This window comes from Ambystoma mexicanum, chromosome 6q (genome assembly GCF_040938575.1).
Source record: "Ambystoma mexicanum isolate Mex_15411 chromosome 6q, UKY_AmexF1_1, whole genome shotgun sequence".
Classification (NCBI taxonomy): domain Eukaryota; kingdom Metazoa; phylum Chordata; class Amphibia; order Caudata; family Ambystomatidae; genus Ambystoma; species Ambystoma mexicanum.
In genome coordinates this window covers 166,377,636-166,402,528 of record NC_090937.1, presented here as the reverse complement: position 1 = coordinate 166,402,528, position 24,893 = coordinate 166,377,636, and positions in this window count along the sequence as shown.

Below are 24,893 nucleotides of genomic sequence, written 5' to 3'. Positions count from 1 at the left end.
ACCTGTATTTCGGGGGTGCGCAGGAAGTTTTCAATGCGATTGGCCGTGTGCGAGCGGGGTATGTGTATTACTGGGGTTCGGGGGGAGTTTCATGTGTGATTGGCCTTGTGCGAGCGGGGTACATGTATTTCGGGGGTGCGCGGGAAGTTTCGCACGCGATTGTCCCTGTGTGAGTGGGATACATGTATTACTGGGGTGCCCGGGAAGTTTCAAATGCGATTGGCCCTGTGCGAGCGGGGTATGTGTATCACTGGGGTTCGCGGGAAGTTTCACACGAGATTGGCCCTGTGCGAGCGGGGTACGTGTATTACTGGGGTTTGCGGGGAGTTTCACACGCGATTGGCCCTGTGCGAGCGGTGTATGTGTATTTCGGGGGTGCGCGGGAAGTTTCACACGCAATTGGCCCTGTATAAGTGGGGTACATGTATTACTGGGGTGTGTGGGAAGTTTCACATGCAATTGGTCCTGTGTGAGCGGGGTACGTGTATTACTGGGGTTCGCGGGAAGTTTCACACGCGATTTGCCCTGTGCGAGCGGGGAACGTGTATTTCGGCGGTGCGCAGGAAGTTTCACACGTGATTTTGCTGTCAGAGCGGGGTACGTGTATTACTGGGGTTCGCAGGGAGTTTCACACGCGATTGGCCCTGTGCGAATGGGGTACGTGTAATTCGGGGGTGCGCGGGAAGTTTCACACGCGATTGGCTCTGTGCGAGAAGGGGTACGTGTATTAATGGAGTTCACGGGAAGTTTCACTCGCGATTGGCCCTGTGCGAATGGTGTACGTGTATTACTGGCGTTCGCGGGGAGTTTCACACACGATTGGCCCTGTGCGAGCGGGGTTTGTGTAGTTCGGGAGTGCATGTGAAGTTTCACACGCAATTGGCCCTGTGCGAGCGGGGTATGTGTATTACTGGGGTTTGCGGGAAGTTTCAGATGCGATTGGCCCTGTGCGAGCGGGGTACGTGTATTACTGGTGTTCGCGGGAAGTTTCACACGCGATTTGGCCCTGTGCGAGCGGGGAATGTGTATTTCGGGGGTGCATGGGAATTTTCACACGTGATTTTGCTGTCAGAGCGGGGTACGTGTATTACTGGGGTTCGCGGGGAGTTTCACACACGATTGGGCCTGTGCGAGCGGGGTACGTGTATTTCGGGGGTGCGCGGGAACTTTCACACGCGATTGGCCCTGTGCGAGCGAGATACGTGTATTAATGGAGTTCGCGGGAAGTTTCACTTGCGATTGGCCCTGTGCGAAAGGTGTACGTGTATTACTGGGGTTCGCGGGGATTTTCAAACGTGATTGGCCCTGTGCGAGCGGGGTACGTGTATTTCGGGGGTGCGCAGGAAGTTTTCAAGGCAATTGGCCCTGTGCGAGCGGTGTATGTGTATTTCGGGGGTGCGCGGGAAGTTTCACACGCGATTGGCCCTGTATAAGTGGGGTACATGTATTACTGGGGTGTGTGGGAAGTTTCACATGCGATTGGTCCTGTGTGAGCGGGGTACGTGTATTACTGAGGTTCGCGGGAAGTTTCACACGCGATTGGCCCTGTGCGAGCGGGGAACGTGTATTTCGGGGGTGCGCGGGAAGTTTCACACGCGATTTTGCTGTCAGAGCGGGGTACGTGTATTACTGGGGTTCGCGGGGAGTTTCACACGTGATTGGCCCTGTGAGAGCGGGGTACGTGTATTTCAGGGGTGCGCGGGAAGTTTCACACGAGAATGGCCCTGTGCGAGCGGGGTACGTGTATTTCTGGGGTGCGCGGGAAGTTTCACACGCGATTGTCCCTGTGCGAGCGGGGGACATGTATTTCGGAAATGCGCAGGAAGTCTCACACGCGATTGGCCCTGTGCGAGCGGGGTACGTGTATTACTGGCGTTTGCAGGAAGTTTCACACGCGATTGGCCCTGTGCAAGCAGTGTTTGTGTATTACTGAGGTTCGAGGGGAGTTTCATGCGAGTTTGGCCTTGTGCGAGCGGGGTACATGTATTTCGGAAATGCGCAGGAAGTCTCACACGCGACTGTCCCAGTGTGAGTGGGGTACATGTATTACTGGGGTGCCCGGGAAGTTTCAAATGCGATTGGCCCTGTGCGAGCGGGGTACGTGTATTACTGGGGTTCGCGGGAAGTTTCAAACGCGATTGGCCCTTTGCGAGCGAGGAAGGTGTATTTCGATGGTGCGCGGGAAGTTTCACACACGATTTTGCTGTCAGAGCGGGGTAGGTGTATTACTGGGGTTCGCGGGGAGTTTCACACGCGATTGGCCCTGTGCGAGCGGGGTACGTTTATTTCGGGGGTGCGCGGGAAGTTTCACACGTGATTGGCCCTGTGCGAGCGGGGTACGTGTATTAATGGAGTTCACGGGAAGTTTCACTCGCGATTGGCCCTGTGCGAATGGTGTACGTGTTTTACTGGGGTTCGCGGAGAGTTTCACACGCGATTGGCCCTGTGCGAGCGGGGTACATGTATTACTGGGGTTCGCGGGAAGTTTCACATGCGATTGGCCCTGTGCGAGCGGGGTACGTGTATTACTGGGGTTTTTCGGGAAGTTTCACACGCGATTGGCCCTGTGCGAGCGGGGAATGTGTATTTCGGGGGTGCGCGGGAAGTTTCACACGTGATTTTGCTGTCAGAGCGGGGTACGTGTATTACTGGGGTTCGCGGGGAGTTTCACACGCGATTGGCCCTGTGTGAGCGGGGTACGTGTATTTCGGGGGTGCGCGGGAAGTTTCACACGCGATTGGCCCTGTGCAAGCAGGATACGTGTATTAATGTAGTTCGCAGGAAGTTTCACTCGCGATTGGCCCTGTGCGAATGGTGTACGTGTATTACTGGGGTTCGCGGGGAGTTTCACACGCGATTGGCCCTGTGCAAGCGGGGTACGTGTATATCGGGAGTGCGCGTGAAGTTTCACACGCAATTGGCCCTGTATAAGTGGGGTACATGTATTACTGGGGTGTGTGGGAAGTTTCACATGCGATTGGTCCTGTGTGAGCGGGGTAGGTGTATTACTGGGGTTCGCGGGGAGTTTCACACGCGATTGGCCCTGTGCGAGCGGGGTACGTTTATTTCGGGGGTGCGCGGGAAGTTTCACACGTGATTGGCACTGTGCGAGTGGGGGACATGTATTACTGGGGTGTGTGGGAAGTTTCAAACGCAATTGGCCCTTTGCGAGCGAGGAAGGTGTATTTCGATGGTGCGCGGGAAGTTTCACACACGATTTTGCTGTCAGAGCGGGGTAGGTGTATTACTGGGGTTCGCGGGGAGTTTCACACGGGATTGGCCCTGTGCGAGCGGGGTACGTTTATTTCGGGGGTGCACGGGAAGTTTCACACGTGATTGGCCCTGTGCGAGCGGGGTACGTGTATTAATGGAGTTCACGGGAAGTTTCACTCGCGATTGGCCCTGTGCGAATGGTGTACGTGTTTTACTGGGGTTCGCGGAGAGTTTCACACGCGATTGGCCCTGTGCGAGCGGGGTACATGTATTACTGGGGTTCGCGGGAAGTTTCACATGCGATTGGCCCTGTGCGAGCGGGGTACGTGTATTACTGGGGTTTTTCGGGAAGTTTCACACGCGATTGGCCCTGTGCGAGCGGGGAATGTGTATTTCGGGGGTGCGCGGGAAGTTTCACACGTGATTTTGCTGTCAGAGCGGGGTACGTGTATTACTGGGGTTCGCGGGGAGTTTCACACGCGATTGGCCCTGTGTGAGCGGGGTACGTGTATTTCGGGGGTGCGCGGGAAGTTTCACACGCGATTGGCCCTGTGCAAGCAGGATACGTGTATTAATGTAGTTCGCAGGAAGTTTCACTCGCGATTGGCCCTGTGCGAATGGTGTACGTGTATTACTGGGGTTCGCGGGGAGTTTCACACGCGATTGGCCCTGTGCAAGCGGGGTACGTGTATATCGGGAGTGCGCGTGAAGTTTCACACGCAATTGGCCCTGTATAAGTGGGGTACATGTATTACTGGGGTGTGTGGGAAGTTTCACATGCGATTGGTCCTGTGTGAGCGGGGTACGTGTATTACTGGGGTTCGCGGGAAGTTTCACACGCGATTGGCCCTGTGCGAGCGGTGTATGTGTATTTCGGGGGTGCGCAGGACGTTTAACACGCAATTGGCCCTGTATAAGTGGGGTACATGTATTACTGGGGTGTGTGGGAAGTTTCACATGCGATTGGTCCTGTGTGAGCGGGGTACGTGTATTATTGGGGTTTGCGGGAAGTTTCACACGTGATTGGCCCTGTGAGAGCGGGGTACGTGTATTTCAGGGGTGCGCGGGAAGTTTCACACGAGATTGGCCCTGTGAGAGCGGGGAACGTGTATTTCGGGGGTGCGCGGGAAGTTTCACACGCGATTTTGCTGTCAGAGCGGGGTACGTGTATTACTGGGGTTTGCGGGGAGTTTCACACGTGATTGGCCCTGTGAGAGCGGGGTACGTGTATTTCAGGGGTGCGCGGGAAGTTTCACACGCGATTGACCCTGTGAGAGCGGGGAACGTGTATTTCGGGGGTGCGCAGGAAGTTTCACACGCGATTTTGCTGTCAGAGCGGGGTACGTGTATTACTGGGGTTTGCGGGGAGTTTCACACGTGATTGGCCCTGTGAGAGCGGGGTACGTGTATTTCAGGGGTGCGCGGGAAGTTTCACACGAGATTGGCCCTGTGCGAGCGTGGTACGTGTATTTCGGAAATGCGCAGGAAGTCTCACACGCGATTGGCCCTGTGCGAGCGGGGTACGTGTATTACTGGGGTTTGCGGGAAGTTTCACACACGATTGGCCCTGTGCAAGCGGTGTTTGTGTATTACTGGGGTTCGCGGGGAGTTTCATGCGTGATTGGCCTTGTGCGAGCGGGGTACATGTATTTCGGGGTTGCGCAGGAAGTTTTGCACGCGATTGTCCCTGTGTGAGTGGGGTACATGTATTACTGGGGTGCCCGGGAAGTTTCAAATGCGATTGGCCCTGTGCGAGTGGGGTACGTGTATTACTGGGGTTCACGGGAAGTTTCACACGCGATTGTCCCTTTGCGAGCGGGGAACGTGTATTTCGATGGTGTGCGGGAAGTTTCACACACGATTTTGCTGTCAGAGCGGGGTTCGTGTATTACTGGGGTTCGCAGGGAGTTTCACACTGTGCGAGTGGGGTACGTGTATTTCAGGGGTGCACGGGAAGTTTCACACACGATTGGCCCTTTGCGAGCGGGGTACGTGTATTACTGGGGTTCGTGAGAAGTTTCACTCGCGATTGGCCCTGTGCGAGCGGTGTACGTGTATTACTGGGGTTCGCAGGGAGTTTCAAATGCGATTGTCCCTGTGCGAGCGGGGTACGTGTATTTCGGGGGTGCGCAGGATGTTTCAAACGCAATTGGCCCTGTGCGAGCAGGGTATGTGTATTACTGGGGTTCGCGGGAAGTTTCACACACGATTGGCCCTGTGCGAGCGGGGTACGTGTATTTTGGGGGAGCGCGGGAAATTTCACACATGATTTTGCTGTCAGAGCGGGGTACGTATATTTCAGGGGTGCGCGTGAAGTTTCACACGCGATTTCGCCGTCAGAGCAGGGTACGTGTATTTCGGGGGTGCAAGGGAAGTTTCACACGCGATTGTCCCTGTGCGAGTGGGGACATGTATTACTGGGGTGCGCGGGAAGTTTCACACGCGATTGGCCCTGTGCGAGCGGGGTACATGTATTTCGGGAGTGTGCGGGAAGTTTCACACGCAATTGGCCCTGTGCGAGTGGGGTACGTGTATTGCTGGGGTTCACGGGAAGTTTCACACACGATTGGCCCTGTGCGAGCAGTGTATGTGTATTACTGGGGTGTGCAGGGAGTTTCACACGCGATTGGCCCTGTGCGAGCAGGGTACGTGTATTTCGGGGGTGCGCGGGAAGTTTCACACGTGATTGTCCCTGTGTAAGTGGGTACATGTATTACTGGGGTGCGCGGGAAGTTTCACATGAGATTGGCCCTGTGCAAGCGGGGTACGTGTATTACTGGGGTTCGCTGGAAGTTTCACACGCGATTGGCCCTGTGCGAGCGGGGTACGTGTATTTCGGGGGTGCGCGGGAAGTTTCACACGCGATTAGCCCTGTGCGAGCGGGGTACATGTATTTCGGGAGTGCGTGGGAAGTTTCACACGTGATTAGCCCTGTGCGAGCGGGGTACATGTATTTCGGGAGTGCGTGGGAAGTTTCACACACGATTGTCCCTGTATGAGTGGGGTCCATGTATTACTGGGGTGCGCGGGAAGTTTCACACGCGATTGGCCCTGTGCGAGAGGGGTACGTGTATTACTGGGGTTTGTGGGAAGTTTCACACGCGATTGTCCCTGTGTGAGTGGGGTACATGTATTACTGGGGTGCGCGGGAAGTTTCACGCGCGATTGGCTCTGTGCGAGTGGGGTACGTGTATTACTGGGGTTCGCGGGAAGTTTCACACGCGATTGGCCCTGTGCGAGCGGGGTACGTGTATTTCGGGGGTGTGCAGGAAGTTTCACACGTGATTTTGCTATCAGAGCGGGGTGCATGTATTACTGGGGTTCGTGGGGAGTTTCACACGCAATTGGCCCTGTGCGAGCTGGGTACGTGTATTGCTGGGGTTCACGGGAAGTTTCACACGCGATTGGCCCTGTGCGAGCGGGGTACGTGTATTTCGGGGGTGCGTGGGAAGTTTCACACGCGATTGGCCCTGTGCGAGCGGGGTACATGTATTTCGGGAGTGTGCGGGAAGTTTCACACGCAATTGGCCCTGTGCGAGTGGGGTACGTGTATAGCTGGGGTTCACGGGAAGTTTCACACACGATTGGCCCTGTGCGAGCAGTGTATGTGTATTACTGGGGTGTGCAGGGAGTTTCACACGCGATTGGCCCTGTGCGAGCAGGGTACGTGTATTTCGGGGGTGCGCGGGAAGTTTCACACGCGATTGTCCCTGTGTAAGTGGGGTACGTGTATTTCGGGGGTGCGCGGGAAGTTTCACACACGATTGGCACTGTGCGAGCGGTGTATGTGTATTACTGGGGTGCGTGGGGAGTTTCACACGCGATTGGCCCTGTGCGAGCGGGGGACGTGTATTACTGGGTATCGCGGGAAGTTTCACACGCGATTGGCCCTGTGCGAGCGGGGTACGTGTATTTCGGGGGTGTGCAGGAAGTTTCACACGTGATTTTGCTATCATAGCGGGGTGCATGTATTACTGGGGTTCGTGGGGAGTTTCACACGCGATTGGCCCTGTGCGAGCTGGGTACGTGTATTGCTGGGGTTCACGGGAAGTTTCACACGCGATTGGCCCTGTGCGAGCGGGGTACGTGTATTTCGGGGGTGCGCGGGAAGTTTCACACGCGACTGGCCCTGTGCGAGCGGGGTACATGTATTTCGGGAGTGCGCGGGAAGTTTCACACGCAATTGGCCCTGTGCGAGTGGGGTACGTGTATTGCTGGGGTTCACGGGAAGTTTCACACGCGATTGGCCCTGTGCGAGCAGGGTACGTGTATTTCGGAGGTGCGCGGGAAGTTTCACACGCGATTGTCCCTGTGTAAGTGGGTACATGTATTACTGGGGTGCGCGGGAAGTTTCACATGAGATTGGCCCTGTGCGAGCAGGGTACGTGTATTACTGGGGTTCGCGGGAAGTTTCACACGCGATTGTCCCTGTGCGAGCGGGGAACGTGTATTTCGGGGGTGCGTGGGAAGTTTCACACGCAAATTTGCTGTCAGAGCGGGGTAAGTGTATTACTGGGGTTCGCGGGGAGTTTCACATGCAATTGGCCCTGTGCGAGCGGGGTACGTGTATTTCGGGGGTGCGCGGGAAGTTTCACACGCAATTGGCCCTGTGCGAGAGGGGTACGTGGATTACTGGGGTTCGCGGGAAGTTTCAACACACGATTGGCCCTGTGTGAGCGGGATACGTGTATTACTGGGGTTCGCGGGAAGTTTCACACGCGATTGGCCCTGTGCGAGCGGGATACATGTATTAATGGAGTTCGCGGGAAGTTTCACTCGCGATTGGCCCTGTGCGAATGGTGTACGTGTATTACTGGGGTTCGCAGGGAGTTTCACACGCGATTGGCCCTGTGCGAGCGGGGTACGTGTATTTCGGAGGTGCGCGGGAAGTTTTCAACGCAATTGGCTCTGTGCGAGCGGGATACATGTATTAATGGAGTTCGCGGGAAGTTTCACTCGCGATTGGCCCTGTGCGAATGGTGTACGTGTATTACTGGGGTTCGCAGGGAGTTTCACACGCGATTGGCCCTGTGCGAGCGGGATACATGTATTAATGGAGTTCGCGGGAAGTTTCACTCGCGATTGGCCCTGTGCGAATGGTGTACGTGTATTACTGGGGTTCGCAGGGAGTTTCACACGCGATTGGCCCTGTGCGAGCGGGGTACGTGTATTTCGGGGGTGCGCGGGAAGTTTCACACATGATTATGCTGTCAGAGCTGGGTACGTGTATTACTGGGGTTCGCAGGGAGTTTCACACGCGATTGGCCCTGTGCGAGCGGGGTACGTGTATTTCGGGGGTGCGCGGGAAGTTTCACACGCGATTGGCCCTGTGCGAGCGGGATACATGTATTAATGGAGTTCGCGGGAAGTTTCACTCGCGATTGGCCCTGTGCGAATGGTGTACGTGTATTACTGGGGTTCGCAGGGAGTTTCACACGCGATTGGCCCTGTGCGAGCGGGGTACGTGTATTTCGGAGGTGCGCGGGAAGTTTTCAACGCAATTGGCTCTGTGCGATCGGGGTATGTGTATTACTGGGGTTCGCGGGGAGTTTCACATGCGATTGGCCCTGTGCAAGCGGGGTCCATTTATTTCGGGAGTGCGCATGAAGTTTCACACGCAATTGGCCCTGTGCGAGCGGGGTACGTGTATTACTGGGGTTCGCGGGAAGTTTCAAACGTGATTTGCCCTGTCCGAGCGGTGTATGTGTATTACTGGGGTGCGCAGGAAGTTTCACACGCGATTGGCCCTGTGCGAGTGGGGTACGTGTATTACTGGGGTTTGCCTGAAGTTTCACACGCGATAGGCCCTGTGCGAGCGGGGAACGTGTATTTCGGGGGTGCGTGGGAAGTTTCACACGCAAATTTGCTGTCAGAGCGGGGTACGTGTATTACTGGGGTTCGCAGGAAGTTTCACTCGCGATTGGCCCTGTGCGAATGGTGTACGTGTATTACTGGGGTTTGCAGGGAGTTTCACACCCGATTGGCCCTGTGCGAGCGGGGTACGTGTATTTCGGGGGTGCGCGGGAAGTTTTCAACGCAATTGGCCCTGTGCGATCGGGGTATGTGTATTACTGGGGTTCGCGGGGAGTTTCACATGCGATTGGCCCTGTGCAAGCGGGGTCCGTGTATTTCGGGAGTGTGCATGAAGTTTCACACACAATTGGACCTGTGCGAGCGGGGTACGTGTATTACTGGGGTTCACGGGAAGTTTCAAACGTGATTGGCCCTGTGCGAGCGGTGTATGTGTATTACTGGGGTGCGCGGGGAGTTTCACACGCGATTGGCCCTGTGTGAGTGGGGTATGTGTATTTCGGGGGTGCGCGGGAAGTTTCACACGTGATTGTCCCTGTATAAGTGGAGTACATGTATTACTGGGGTGTGTGGGAAGTTTCACATGCGATTGGTCCTGTGTGAACGGGGTACGTGTATTACTGGGGTTCACAGGAAGTTTCACACGCGTTTGGCCCTGTGCGAGCGGGGAACGTGTATTTCGGAGGTGCGCAGGAAGTTTCACATGCGATTTTGCTGTCAGAGCGGGGTACGTGTATTACTGGGGTTCGCGGGAAGTTTCACACGCGATTGGCCCTGTGCGAGCGGGGTACATGTATTTCGGAAATGCGCAGGAGTCTCACACGCGATTGGCCCTGTGCGAGCGGGGTACGTGTATTACTGGGGTTTGCCGGAAGTTTCACACGCGATTGGCCCTGTGCGAGCGGGGTACGTGTATTTCGGGGGTGCGCGGGAAGTTTCACACGCGATTGGCCCTGTGCGAGCGGGATACTGTATTAATGATGTTCGCGGGAAGTTTTACTCGCAATTGGCCATGTGCGAATGGTGTACGTGTATTACTGGGGTTCGCAGGGAGTTTCACACGCGATTGGCCCTGTGTGAGCGGGGTACGTGTATTTCGGGGGTGTGCGGGAAGTTTTCAACGCGATTGGCCCTGTGCGAGCGGGGTATGTGTATTACTGGGGTTCGCGGGAGTTTCACATGCGATTGGCCCTGTGCAAGTGGGGTCTGTGTATTTCGGGAGTGCGCGTGAAGTTTCACATGCAATAGGCCCTGTGCGAGCCGGGTACGTGTATTACTGGGGTTCGCGGGAAGTTTCAAACGCGATTGGCCCTGTGCAAGCGGTGTATGTGTATTACTGGGGTGCGCGGGGAGTTTCACACGCGATTGGCCCTGTGTGAGTGGGTATGTGTATTTCGGGGGTGTGTGGGAAGTTTCACATGCGATTGGTCCTCTGTGAACAGGGTACGTGTATTACTGGGGTTCGCGGGAAGTTTCACACGCGTTTGGCCCTGTGCGAGCGGGGAACGTGTATTTCGGAGGTGCGTGGGAAGTTTCACACGCGATTTTGCTGTCAGAGTGGGGTACATGTATTACTGGGGTTCGCAGGGAGTTTCACACGTGATTGGCCCTGTGAGAGCGGGGTACGTGTATTTCGGGAGTGCGCAGGAAGTTTCACACGCGATTGGCCCTGTGCGAGCGGGGTAAATGTATTTCGGGGGTGCGCGGGAAGTTTCACACGCGATTTTGCTGTCAGAGCGGGGTACGTGTATTACTGGGGTTCGCGGGGAGTTTCACACGTGATTGGCCCTGTGAGAGCGGGGTACGTGTATTTCGGGAGTGCGCGGGAAGTTTAACACGCGATTGGCCCTGTGCGAGTGGGGTACATGTATTTCGGAAATGCGCCGGAAGTCTCACACGCGATTGGCCCTGTGCGAGCGAAGTACGTGTATTACTGGGGTTTGCGGGAAGTTTCACACGCGATTGGCCCTGTGCGAGCGGGGAACGTGTATTTCGGGGGTGCGTGGGAAGTTTCACACGCAAATTTGCAGTCAGAGCGGGGTACGTGTATTACTGGGGTTTGCGGGGAGTTTCACACGCGATTGGCCCTGTGCGAGCGGGGTACGTGTATTTCGGGGGTGCGCGGGAAGTTTCACACGCAATTGGCCCTGTGCAAGCGGGTACGTGTATTAATGGAGTTTGCGGGAAGTTTCACTCGTGATTGGCCCTGTGCGAATGGTGTACGTGTATTACTGGGGTTCGAGGGGAGTTTCACACGCGATTGGCCCTGTGCGAGGGGGGTACGTGTATTTCGGGGGTGTGTCGAGTTTTCAACGCGATTGGCCCTGTGCAAGCGGGGTCCGTGTATTTCGGGAGTGCACGTGAAGTTTCACACGCAATTGGCCCTGTGCGAGAGGGGTACGTGTATTACTGAGGGTTTGCGGGAAGTTTCACACGAGATTGGCCCTGTGCGAGCGGTGTATGTGTATTTCGGGGGTGCGCGGGAAGTTTCACACGCGATTGGCCCAGTATAAGTGGGGTACATGTATTACTGGAATGTGTGGGAAGTTTCACATGCGATTGGTCCTGTGTGAGCGGGGTACGTGTATTACTGGGGTTCGCGGGAAGTTTCCCACGCGATTGGCCCTGTGAGAGCGGGGAACGTGTATTTCGGGGGTGCGTGGGAAGTTTCACATGCGATTTTGCTGTCAGAGCGGGGTACGTGTATTACTGGGGTTCGCGGGGAGTTTCACACGAGATTGGCCCTGTGCGAGCGGGGTACATGTATTTCGGGGGTGCGCGGGAAGTTTCACACGAGATTGGCCCTGTGCGAGCGGGGTACATGTATTTCGGGGGTGCGCGGGAAGTTTCACACGCGACTGGCCCTGTGTGAGCGGGGTACATGTATTTCGGGAGTGCGCGGGAAGTTTCATACGCAATTGGCCCTGTGCGAGCGGTGTTTGTGTATTACTGGGGTTTGCGGGGAGTTTCATGCGTGATTGGCCTTGCGCGAGCGGGGTACATGTATTTCGGGGGTGCGCGGGAAGTTTCACACACGATTGGCCCTGTGTGAGTGGGGTACATGTATTACTCGGGTGCCCGGGAAGTTTCAAATGCGATTGGCCCTGTGCGAGCGGGGTACGTGTATTACTGGGGTTCACGGGAAGTTTCACACGCTATTGTCCCTTTGCGAGCGGGGAACGTGTATTTCGATGGTGCGCGGGAAGTTTCACACACGATTGGCCCTTTGCAAGCGGGGTACGTGTATTACTGGGGTTCGTGAGAAGTTTCACTCGCGATTGGCCCTGTGCGAGCGGTGTACGTGTATTACTGGGGTTCGCAGGGAGTTTCACACGCGATTGTCCCTGTGCGAGCGGGGTACGTGTATTTCGGGGGTGCGTGGGATGTTTCAAACGCGATTGGCCCTGTGCGAGCGGGGTACATGTATTTCGGAGGTGCACGGGAAGTTTCGCACGCGATTGTCCCTGTGTGAGTGGGGTACATGCATTACTGGGGTGCCCGGGAAGTTTCAAATGCGATTGGCTCTGTGCGTGCAGGGTACGTATATTACTGGGGTTCGCGGGAAGTTTCACACGCGATTGGCCCTTTGCGAGCGGGGAACGTGTATTTCGATGGTGCGCGGGAAGTTTCACACATGATTTTGCTGTCAGAGCGGGGTTCGTGTATTACTGGGGTTCGCAGGGAGTTTCACACTGTGCGAGTGGGGTACGTGTATTTCAGGGGTGCACGGGAAGTTTCACACACGATTGGCCCTTTGTGAGCGGGGTACGTGTATTACTGGGGTTCGTGAGAAGTTTCACTCGCGATTGGCCCTGTGCGAGCGTTGTACGTGTATTACTGGGGTTCGCAGGGAGTTTCACACGCGATTGTCCCTGTGCGAGCGGGGTACGTGTATTACTTGGGTTCGCGGGAAGTTTCACACACGATTGGCCCTGTGCGAGCGGGGTACGTGTATTTTGGTGGAGCGCGGGAAATTTCACACATGATTTTGCTGTCAGAGCGGGGTACGTGTATTTCGGGGGTGCGCGTGAAGTTTCACACGCGATTTCGCCGTCAGAGTGGGGTACGTGTATTTCGGGGGTGCAAGGGAAGTTTCACACGCGATTGTCCCTGTGCGAATGGGGACATGTATTACTGGGGTGCGCGGGAAGTTTCACACGCGATTGGCCCTGTGCGAGCGGGGTACGTGTATTATTGGGGTTCGCGGGAAGTTTCACACGCGATTGGCCCTGTGCGAGCAGGGTACGTGCATTTCGGGGGTGCGCATGAAGTTTCACACAGGATTTTGCTGTCAGAGCGGTGTATGTGTATTACTGGGGTTCGCGGGGAGATTCACACGCGATTGGCCCTGTGCGAGCGTGGTACGTGTATTTCGGGGGTGCGCAGGAAGTTTCACACATGATTGGCCCTGTGCGAGCGGGGTACGTGTATTGCTGGGGTTCGCGGGAAGTTTCACCCGCGATTGGCCCTGTGCAAGCGGTGTACGTGTATTACTGGGGTGCGCGGGAAGTTTCACATGTGATTGGCCCTGTGCGAGCGGGGTACGTGTATTTCGGGGGTGCGAGGGAAGTTTCACACGCGATTAGCCCTGTGCGAGCGGGATACATGTATTTCGGGAGTGCGTGGGAAGTTTCACACGCGATTGGCCCTGTGCGAGTGGGGCACGTGTATTACTGGGGTGCGCAGGAAGTTTCACACACGATTGTCCCTGTATGAGTGGGGTACATGTATTACTGGGGTGCGCGGGAAGTTTCACCGCGATTGGCCCTGTGCGAGGGGGTACGTGTATTACTGGGGTTTGTGGGAAGTTTCACACGCGATTGGCTCTGTGCGAGTAGGGTACGTGTATTTCTGGGGTTTGCGGAAAGTTTCACACACGATTGGCCCTGTGCAAGCGGTGTATGTGTATTACTGGGGTGCGTGGGGAGTTTCACATGCAATTAGCCCTGTGCGAGCGGGGTACGTGTATTACTGGGTATCGCGGGAAGTTTCACACGCGATTGGCCCTGTGCGAGCGGGGTACGTGTATTTCGGGGGTGTGCAGGAAGTTTCACACACGATTTTGCTATCAGAGCGGGTTACATGTATTACTGGGGTTCGTGGGGAGTTTCACACGCGATTTGCCCTGTGCGAGCTGGGTACGTGTATTGCTGGGGTTCGCGGGAAGTTTCACAAGCGATTGGCCCTGTGCGAGCGTTGTGCGTTTATTACTGGGGTTTGCGGGGAGTTTCATACGCGATTGGCCCTGTGCGAGCGGGGTATGTGTATTTCGGGGGTGGCGGGAAGTTTCACACGCGATGGCCCTGTGCGAGCGGGGTACATGTATTTCGGGAGTGCGCAGGAATTTTCACACGCAATTGGCCCTGTGCGAGTGGGGTACGTGTATTGCTGTGGTTCACGGGAAGTTTCACACGCGATTGGCCCTGTGCGAGCAGGGTACGTGTATTTAGGGGGTGCGCGGGAAGTTTCACACGCGATTGTCCCTGTGCGAGTGGGGACATGTATTACTGGGGTGCGCGGGAAGTTTCACATGCGATTGGCCCTGTGCGAGCGTGGTACGTGTATTTCGGGGGTGCGCGGGAAGTTTCACACGCAATTGGCCCTGTGCGAGCGGGGTACGTGGATTACTGGGGTTCACGGGAAGTTTCACACGCGATTGGCCCTGTGCGAGCAGTGTAAGTGAATTACTGGGGTTCGCGGGGAGTTTCACACACGATTGGCCCTGTGCGAGCGGGGTACGTGTATTTCGGGGGTGCACGGGAAGTTTCACACATGATTGTCCCTGTGCGAGTGGGGAATGTGTATTTCGGGGGTGCGCGGGAAGTTTCACACGTGATTTTGCTGTCAGAGTGGGGTACGTGTATTACTGGGATGCGTGGGAAGTTTCACACGCGATTGGCCCTGTGTGAGTGGGGAATGTGTATTTCGGGGGTGCGCGGGAAGTTTCACACGTGATTTTGCTGTCAGAGCGGGGTAAGTGTATTACTGGGGTTCGCGGGGAGTTTCACACGCGATTGGCCCTGTGCGAGCGGGGTATGTGTATTTCGGGGGTGCGCGGGAAGTTTCACACGCGATTGGCCCTGTGCGAGCGGGGTACGTGTATTTCGGGGGTGCGCGGGAAGTTTCACACGCAATTGGCCCTGTGCGAGCGGGGTACATGTATTTCAGAAATGCGCAGGAAGTCTCACACGCGATTGGCCCTGTGCGAGCGGGGTACGTGTATTACTGGGGTTTGCGGGAAGTTTCACACGCGATTGGCCCTGTGCAAGCGGTGTTTGTGTATTACTGGGGTTCGCGGGGAGTTTCATGTGTGATTGGCCTTGTGCGAGCGGGGTACATGTTTTTGGGGGGTGCGTGGGAAGTTTCGCACGCGATTGTCCCTGTGTGAGTGGGTTACATGTATTACTGGGGTGCCCGGGAAGTTTCAAATGCGATTGGCCCTGTGCGAGCGGGGTACATGTATTACTGGGGTTCGCGGGAAGTTTCACACGCGATTGACCCTGTGCGAGCGTGGTACGTGTATTTCGGGGGTGCGCAGGAAGTTTTCAACGCGATTGGCCCTGTGCGAGCGGGGTATGTGTATTACTGGGGTTTGCGGGGAGTTTCACACGCGATTGGCCCTGTGCGAGCGGTGTATGTGTATTTCGGGGGTGCTTCGGAAGTTTCACACGCGATTGGCCCTGTATAAGTGGGGTACATGTATTACTGGGGTGTGTGGGAAGTTTCACATGCGATTGGCCCTGTGCAAGCGGGGTCCGTGTATTTTGGGAGTGCGCGTGAAGTTTCACACGCAATTGGCCCTGTGCGAGCGGGGTACTTGTATTACTGGGGTTCGCGGGAAGTTTCACACGCGATTGGCCCTGTGCGAGCGGTGTATGTGTATTTCGGGGGTGCGTGGGAAGTTTCACACGCGATTGGCCCTGTATAAGTGGGGTACATGTATTACTGGGGTGTGTGGGAAGTTTCACATGCGATTGGTCCTGTGTGAGCGGGGTACGTGTATTACTGGGGTTCGCGGGAAGTTTCACACATCGATTGGCCCTGTGCGAGCGGGGAACGTGTATTTCGGGGGTGCGCGGGAAGTTTCACACGCGATTTTGCTGTCAGAGCGGAGTACGTGTATTACTGGGGTTCGCGGGGAGTTTCACACGTGATTGGCCCTGTGAGAGCGGCGTACGTGTATTTCTGGGGTGCGCGCGAAGTTTCACACGGGATTGGCCCTGTGCGAGCGGGGTACCTGTATTTCGGGGGTGTGCGGGAAGTTTCACACACGATTGGCCCTGTGCGAGCGGGGGACATGTATTTCGGAAATGCGCAGGAAGTCTCACACGCGATTGGCCCTGTGCGAGCGGGGTACGTGTATTACTGGGGTTTGCGGGAAGTTTCCCACGCAATTGGCCCTGTGCAAGCGGTGTTCGTGTATTACTGGGTTTCGAGGGGAGTTTCATGCGTGATTGGCCTTGTGCGAGCAGGGTACATGTATTTGGGGGGTGCGCTGGAAGTTTCGCACGCGATTGTCCCTGTGTGGGTGGGGTACATGTATTACTGGGGTGCCCGGGAAGTTTCAGATGCGATTGGCCCTGTGCGAGTGGGGTACGTGTATTACTGGGGTTCGCGGGAAGTTTCACACGCGATTGGCCCTGTGCAAGCCGGGTACGTGTATTACTGGGGTTCGCGGGGAGTTTCACACACGATTTTGCTGTCAGAGCGGGGTATGTGCATTACTGGGGTTCGCGGGGAGTTTCACACGCGATTGGCCCTGTGCGAGCGGGGTACGTGTATTTCGGGGGTGCGCGGGAAGTTTCACACGTGATTGGCCCTGTGCGAGCGGGGTACGTGTATTAATGGAGTTCGCGGGAAGTTTCACTCGCGATTGGCCCTGTGCGAATGGTGTACGTGTATTACTGGGGTTCGCGGAGAGTTTCACACGCGATTGGCCCTGTGCAAGCGGGATATGTGTATTACTGGGGTTCGCGCAGAGTTTCACACGCGATTGGCCCTGCGCAAGCGGGTTCCGTGTATTTCGGGGGTGCGCGGTAAGTTTCACACGTGATTTTGCTGTCAGAGCGGGGTACGTGTATTACTGCGGTTCGCGGGGAGTTTCACACGCGATTGGCCCTGTGCGAGCGGGCTATGTGTATTTCGGGGGTGCGCGGGAAGTTTCACACGCGATTGGCCCTGTGCGAGCAGGATACGTGTATTAATGTAGTTCGCGGGAAGTTTCACTCGCGATTGGCCCTGTGCGAATGGTGTACGTGTATTACTGGGGTTCGCGGGGAGTTTCACACGCGATTGGCCCTGTGCAAGCGGGGTATGTGTATTTCGGGGGTGCGCCTGAAGTTTTCAACGCGATTGGCCCTGTGCGAGCGGGGTATGTGTATTACTTGGGTTCGCGTGGAGTTTCACACGTGATTGGCCCTGTGCAAGCGGGGTCCGTGTATTTCGGGAGTGCGCGTGAAGTTTCACAGGCGATTGGCCCTGTGCGAGCGGTGTATGTGTATTTCGGGGGTGCGCGGGAAGTTTCACACGCGATTGGCCCTGTATAAGTGGGGTACATGTATTACTGGGGTGTGTGGGAAGTTTCACATGCGATTGGTCCTGTGTGAGCGGGGTACATGTATTACTGGGGTTCGCGGGAAGTTTCACACACGATTGACCCTGTGAGAGCGGGGAACGTGTATTTCGGGGGTGCGCAGGAAGTTTCACATGCGATTTTGCTGTCAGAGCGGGGTGCGTGTATTACTGGGGTTCGCGGGGAGTTTCACACGTGATTGGCCCTGTGAGAGCGGGGTACGTGTATTTCAGGGGTGCGCGGGAAGTTTCACACGAGATTGGCCCTGTGCGAGCGGGGTACGTGTATTTCGGGGGTGCGCAGGAAGTTTCACACGCGATAGGCCCTGTGTGAGCGGGGTACATGTATTTCGGAAATGCGCAGGAAGTCTCACATGCGTTTGGCCCTATGCGAGCGGGGTACGTGTATTACTGGGGTTTGCAGGAAGTTTCACACGCGATTGGCCCTGTGCAAGCGGTGTTTGTGTATTACTGGGGTTCGCGGGGAGTTTCATGCGTGATTTGCCTTGTTTGAGTGGGGTACATGTATTTCGGGGGTGCGCAGGAAATTTTGCACGCGATTGGCCCTGTACGAGCGGGGTACGTGTATTACTGGGGTTCACGGGAAGTTTCACACGCGATTGTCCCTTTGCGAGCGGGGAACGTGTATTTCGATGGTGCGCGGGAAGTTTCACACACGATTTTGCTGTCAGAGCGGGCTTCGTGTATTACTGGGGTTCGCAGGGAGTTTCACACTGTGCGAGTGGGGTACGTGTATTACTGGGGTTCGTGAGAAGTTTCACTCGCGATTGGCCCTGTGCGAGCGGTGTACGTGTATTACTGGGGTTCGCAGGGAGTTTCACACGCGATTGTCCCTGTGCGAGCGGGGTACGTGTATTTCGGGGGTGCACGGGATGTTTCAAACGCGATTGGCCCTGTGTGAGCGGGGTATGTGTATTACTGGGGTTCGCGGGAAGTTTCACACACGATTGGCCCTGTGCGAGCGGGGTACGTGTATTTTGGGGGTGCGCAGGAAATTTCACCCATGATTTTGCTGTCAGAGCGGGGTACGTGTATTTCGGGGGTGCGCAGGAAGTTTCACACGCGATAGGCTCTGTGCGAGCGGGGTACATGTATTTCGGAAATGCGCAGGAAGTCTCACACGCGTTTGGCCCTGTGCGAGCGGGGTACGTGTATTACTGGGGTTTGCAGGAAGTTTCACACGCGATTGGCCCTGTGCAAGCGGTGTTTGTGTATTATTGGGGTTCGCGGGGAGTTTCATGCGTGATTTGCCTTGTTTGAGCGGGGTACATGTATTTCGGGGGTGCGCAGGAAGTTTTGCACGCGATTGTCCCTGTGTGAGTGGGGTACATGTATTACTGGGGTGCCCGGGAAGTTTCAAATGCGATTGGCCCTGTGCGAGCGGGGTACGTGTATTACTGGGGTTCACGGGAAGTTTCACACGCGATTGTCCCTTTGCGAGCGGGGAACGTGTATTTCGATGGTGCGCGGGAAGTTTCACACACGATTTTGCTGTCCGAGCGGGGTTCGTGTATTACTAGGGTTCGCAGGGAGTTTCACACTGTGCGAGTGGGGTACGTGTATTTCAGGGGTTCACGGGAAGTTTCACACACGATTGGCCCTTTATGCGAGCGGGGTACGTGTATTACTGGGGTTCGTGAGAAGTTTCACTCGCGATTGGCCCTGTGCGAGCGGTATACGTGTATTACTGGGGTTCGCAGGGAGTTTCACACGCGATTGTCCCTGTGCGAGCGGGGTACGTGTATTTCGGGGGTGCGCGGGATGTTTCAAACGCGATTGGCCCTGTGTGAGCGGGGTATGTGTATTACTGGGGTTCGCGGGAAGTTTCACACACGATTGGCCCTGTGCGAGCGGGGTACGTGTATTTTGGGGGTGCGCAGGAAATTTCACACATGATTTTGCTGTCAGAGCGGGGTATGTGTATTTCGGGGGTGCGCGTGAAGTTTTACACACGATTTCGCTGTCAGAGCAGGGTACGTGTATTTCGGGGGTGCAAGGGAAGTTTCACATGCGATTGTCCCTGTGCGAGTGGGGACATGTATTACTGGGGTGCGCGGGAAGTTTCGCACGCGATTGGCCCTGTGCGAGTAGGGTACGTGTATTACTGGGGTTCGCGGGAAGTTTCACACGCGATTGGCCCTGTGCGAGCAGGGTACGTGCATGCCGGGGGTGCGTGGGAAGTTTCACACAGGATTTTGCTGTCAGAGTGGGGTATGTGTATTACTGGGGTTCGCGGGGAGATTCACACGCGATTGGCCCTGTGCGAGCGTGGTACGTGTATTTCAGTGGTGCGCAGGAAGTTTCACACACGATTAGCCCTGTGCGAGCGGGGTACGTGTATTGCTGGGGTTCGCGGGAAGTTTCACACGCGATTGGCCCTGTGCAAGCGGTGTACGTGTATTACTGGGGTGCACGGGAAGTTTCACATGTGATTGGCCCTGTGCGAGCGGGGTACGTGTATTTCGGGGGTGCGCGGGAAGTTTCACACGCGATTAGCGTGTGCGAGCGGGGTACATGTATTTCGGGAGTGCGTGGGAAGTTTCACACGCGATTGGCCCTGTGCGAGTGGGGTACGTGTATTTCAGGGGTGCACGGGAAGTTTCACACATGATTGTCCGTTTGCGAGCGGTGTACGTGTATTACTGGGGTTCGCAGGGAGTTTCACACGCGATTGTCCCTGTGCGAGCGGGGTATGTGTATTACTGGGGTTCGTGGGAAGTTTCACACTTGATTGGCCCTGTGCGAGCGGGGTACGTGTATTTTGGGGGAGCGCGGGAAATTTCACACATGATTTCGCTGTCAGAGCGGGGTACGTGTATTTCGGGGGTGCGCGTGAAGTTTCACACACGATTTTGCTGTCAGAGCAGGGTACGTGTATTTCGGGGGTGCAAGGGAAGTTTCACACACGATTGTCCCTGTGCGAGTAGGGACATGTATTACTGGGGTGTGCGGGAAGTTTCACACGCGATTGGCCCTGTGCGAGCGGGGTATGTGTATTACTGGGGTTCTCGGGAAGTCTCACACGCGATTGGCCCTGTGCGAGCGGGGTACGTGTATTACTGGGGTTTGCGGGAAGTTTCACACGCGATTGGCCCTGTGCGAGCGGGGAACGTGTATTTCGGGGGTGCGTGGGAAGTTTCACACGCAAATTTGCTGTCAGAGCAGGGTACGTGTATTACTGGGGTTCGCGGGGAGTTTCAAATGCGATTGGCCCTGTGCGAGCGGGGTACGTGTATTTCGGGGGTGCGCGGGAAGTTACACACGCGATTGGCCCTGTGCGAGCGGGATAAGTGTATTAATGGAGTTCGCGGGAAGTTTCACTCGCGATTGGCCCTGTGCGAATGGTGTACGTGTATTACTGGGGTTCGCGGGGCGTTTCACACGCGATTGGCCCTGTGCGAGCGGGGTATGTGTATTACTGGGGTTCGTGGGGAGTTTCACACGCGATTGGCCCTGTGCAAGCGGGGTCTGTGTATTTCGGGAGTGAGCGTGAAGTTTCACACGCAATTGGCCCTGTGCGAGCGGGGTACGTGTATTACTGGGGTTCTCGGGAAGTTTCACACGCGATTGGCCCTGTGCGAGCAGTGTATGTGTATTTCGGGGGTGCGCGGGAAGTTTCACACTCGATTGGCCCTGTATAAGTGGGGTACATGTATTACTGGGGTGTGTGGGAAGTTTCACATGCGATTGATCCTGTGTGAGCGGGGTACGTGTATTACTGGGGTTTGCGGGAAGTTTCACACGCGATTGGCCCTGTGCAAGCGGTGTTTGTGTATTACTGGGGTTTGCGGGGAGTTTCATGCGTGATTGGCCTTGTGCGAGCGGGGTACATGCATTTCGGAGGTGCGTGGGAAGTTTCGTACGCGATTGTCCTTGTGTGAGTGGGGTACATGTATTACTGGGGTGCCCGGGAAGTTTCAAATGCGATTGGCCCTTTGCGAGCGGGGAACGTGTATTTCGATGGTGCGCGGGAAGTTTCACACATGATTTTGCTGTCAGAGCGGGGTTCGTGTATTACTGGGGTTCGCAGGGAGTTTCACACTGTGCGAGTGGGGTACGTGTATTTCAGGGGTGCACGGGAAGTTTCACACATGATTGGCCCTTTGCGAGCGGGGTACGTGTATTACTGGGGTTCGTGAGAAGTTTCACTCGCGATTGGCCCTGTGCGAGCGGTGTACGTGTATTACTGGGGTTCGCAGGGAGTTTCACATGCGATTGTCCCTGTGCGAGCGGGGTACGTGTATTTCGGGGGTGCACGGGATGTTTCAAACGCGATTGGCCCTGTGCGAGCGGGGTACATGTATTTCGGGGGTGCGCGGGAAGTTTCGCACGCGATTGTCCCTGTGTGAGTGGGGTACATGTATTACTGGGGTGCCGGGAAGTTTCAAATGCGATTGGCCCTGTGCGAGCGGGGTCCGTGTATTACTGGGGTTCGCGGGAAGTTTCACACGCGATTGGCCCTTTGCGAGCGGGGAACGTGTATTTCGATGGTGCGCGGGAAGTTTCACACATGATTTTGCTGTCAGAGCGGGGTTCGTGTATTACTGGGGTTCGCAGGGAGTTTCACACTGTGCGAGTGGGGTACGTGTATTTCAGGGGTGCACAGGAAGTTTCACACACGATTGGCCCTTTGCGAGCGGGGTACGTGTATTACTGGGGTTCGTGAGGTTTCACTCGCGATTGGCCCTGTGCGAGCGGTGTACGTGTATTACTGGGGTTCGCAGGGAGTTTCACACGCGATTGTCCCTGTGCGAGCGGGGTACGTGTATTTCGGGGGTGCGTGAGATGTTTCAAACACGATTGGCCCTGTGCGAGCGGGGTATGTGTATTACTGGGGTTCGCGGGAAGTTTCACACACAATTGGCCCTGTGCGAGCGGGGTACGTGTATTTTGGGGGAGCGCGGGAAATTTCACACATGATTTTGCTGTCAGAGTGGGGTACGTGTATTTCGGGGGTGCGTGTGAAGTTTCACACGTGATTTCGCCATCAGAGTGGGGTACGTGTATTTCGGGGGTGCACGTCAAGATTCACTCACGATTTCGCTGTCAAAGGGGGGTATGTGTATTTCGGGGGTGCGCTTGAAGTTTCACACACGATTTCGCTGTCAGAGCAGGGTATGTGTATTTCGGGGGTGCAGGGGAAGTTTCACAGGCGATTGTCCCTGTGCAAATGGGGACATGTATTACTGGGGTGCGCGGGAAGTTTCACACGCGATTGGCCCTGTGCGAGCGGGGTACGTGTATTACTGGGGTTCGCGGGAAGTTTCACACGCGATTGGCCCTGTGCGAGCAGGGTACGTGCATTTCGGGGGTGCGCGGGAAGTTTCACACAGGATTTTGCTGTCAGAGCGGGGTACGTGTATTACTGGGGTTCGCGGGGAGTTTCACACGCGATTGGCCCTGTGCGAGCGGGGTATGTGTATTTCGGGGGTGCGCGGGAAGTTTCACAAGCGATTGGCCCTGTGCGAGCGGGATACGTGTATTAATGGAGTTCGCGGGAAGTTTCACTCGCGATTGGCCCTGTGCGAATGGTGTACCTGTATTACTGGGGTTCGCAGGGAGTTTCACACTCGATTGGCACTGTGCGAGCGGGGTATGTATATTTCGGGGGTGCGCGGGAAGTTTTCAACGCGATTGGCCCTGTGCGAGCGGGGTACGTGTATTACTGGGGTTCGCGGGAAGTTTCAAACGCGATTGGTTCTGTGCGAGTGGTGTATGTGTATTACTGGGGTGCGCGGGGAGTTTCACACACGATTGGCCCTGTGTGAGTGGGGTATGTGTATTTCGGGGGTGCGCGGGAAGTTTCACACGTGATTGTCCCTGTATAAGTGGGGTACATGTATTACTGGGGTGTGTGGGAAGTTTCACATGCGATTGGTCCTGTGTGAACGGGGTACGTGTATTACTGGGGTTCACGGGAAGTTTCACACGCGTTTGGCCCTGTGCGAGTGGGGAACGTGTATTTCGGAGGTGCGTGGGAAGTTTCACCCGCGATTTTGCTGTCAGAGCGGGGTACGTGTATTACTGGGGTTCGCGGGGTGTTTCACACGTGATTGGCCCTGTGAGAACAGGGTACGTGTATTTCGGGTGTGCGCGGGAAGTTTCACATGCGATTGGCCCTGTGCGAGCGGGGTACGTGTATTTCGGGGGTGCGCGGGAAGTTTCACACGCAATTGGCCCTGTGCGAGCGGGGTACGTGGATTACTGGGGTTCGCGGGTAGTTTCACACACGATTGGCCCTGTGCGAGCGGGGTACGTGTATTTCGGGGGTGCACGGGAAGTTTCACACACGATTGTCCCTGTGCGAGTGGGGACATGTATTACTGGGATGCGTGGGAAGTTTCACACGCGATTGGCCCTGTACGAGCGGGGTACATGTATTACTGGGGTTCGCGGGAAGTTTCACACGCGATTGGCCCTGTGCGAGCGGGGAATGTGTATTTCGGGGGTGCGCGGGAAGTTTCACACGTGATTTTGCTGTCAGAGCGGGGTACGTGTATTACTGGGGTTCGCGAGGAGTTTCACACGCGATTGGCCCTGTGCGAGCGGGGTATGTGTATGTCGGGGGTGCGCGGGAAGTTTTCAACGCGATTGGCCCTGTGCGAGCGGGGTATGTGTATTACTGGGGTTCGCGGGGAGTTTCACATGCGATTGGCCCTGTGCAAGCGAGGTCTGTGTATTTCGGGAGTGCGCGTGAAGTTTCACACGCAATTGGCCCTGTGCGAGCGGGATACGTGTATTAATGGAGTTCGCGGAAAGTTTCACACGCGATTGGCCCTGTGCGAGCGGGGTACATGTATTACTGGGGTGCCCGGGAAGTTTCAAATGCGATTGGCCCTTTGCGAGCGGGGAACGTGTATTTCGATGGTGCGCGGGAAGTTTCGCACATGATTTTGCTGTCAGAGCGGGGTTCGTGTATTACTGGGGTTCGCAGGGAGTTTCACACTGTGCGAGTGGGGTACGTGTATTTCAGGGGTGCACGGGAAGTTTCACACACGATTGGCCCTTTGCGAGCGGGGTACGTGTATTACTGGGGTTCGTGAGAAGTTTCACTCGCGATTGGCCCTGTGCGAGTGTCAAGACCGGTGGGGGGGTCTGTACTTCCGCTCTCTATATGGTAGAGGAGAGGCACAGAAGACCCCAGCCAAGATTCTCGATTACGGTAGCAATGGACGAGCAATCAAGGCCTAGCTTCTCAGGAGGTGATGCAGGCTGGTTCTTAAGTACAGTGTATCCCCAAGCCCCCACAAAGGAATGTCCACACACTGTATTACTGA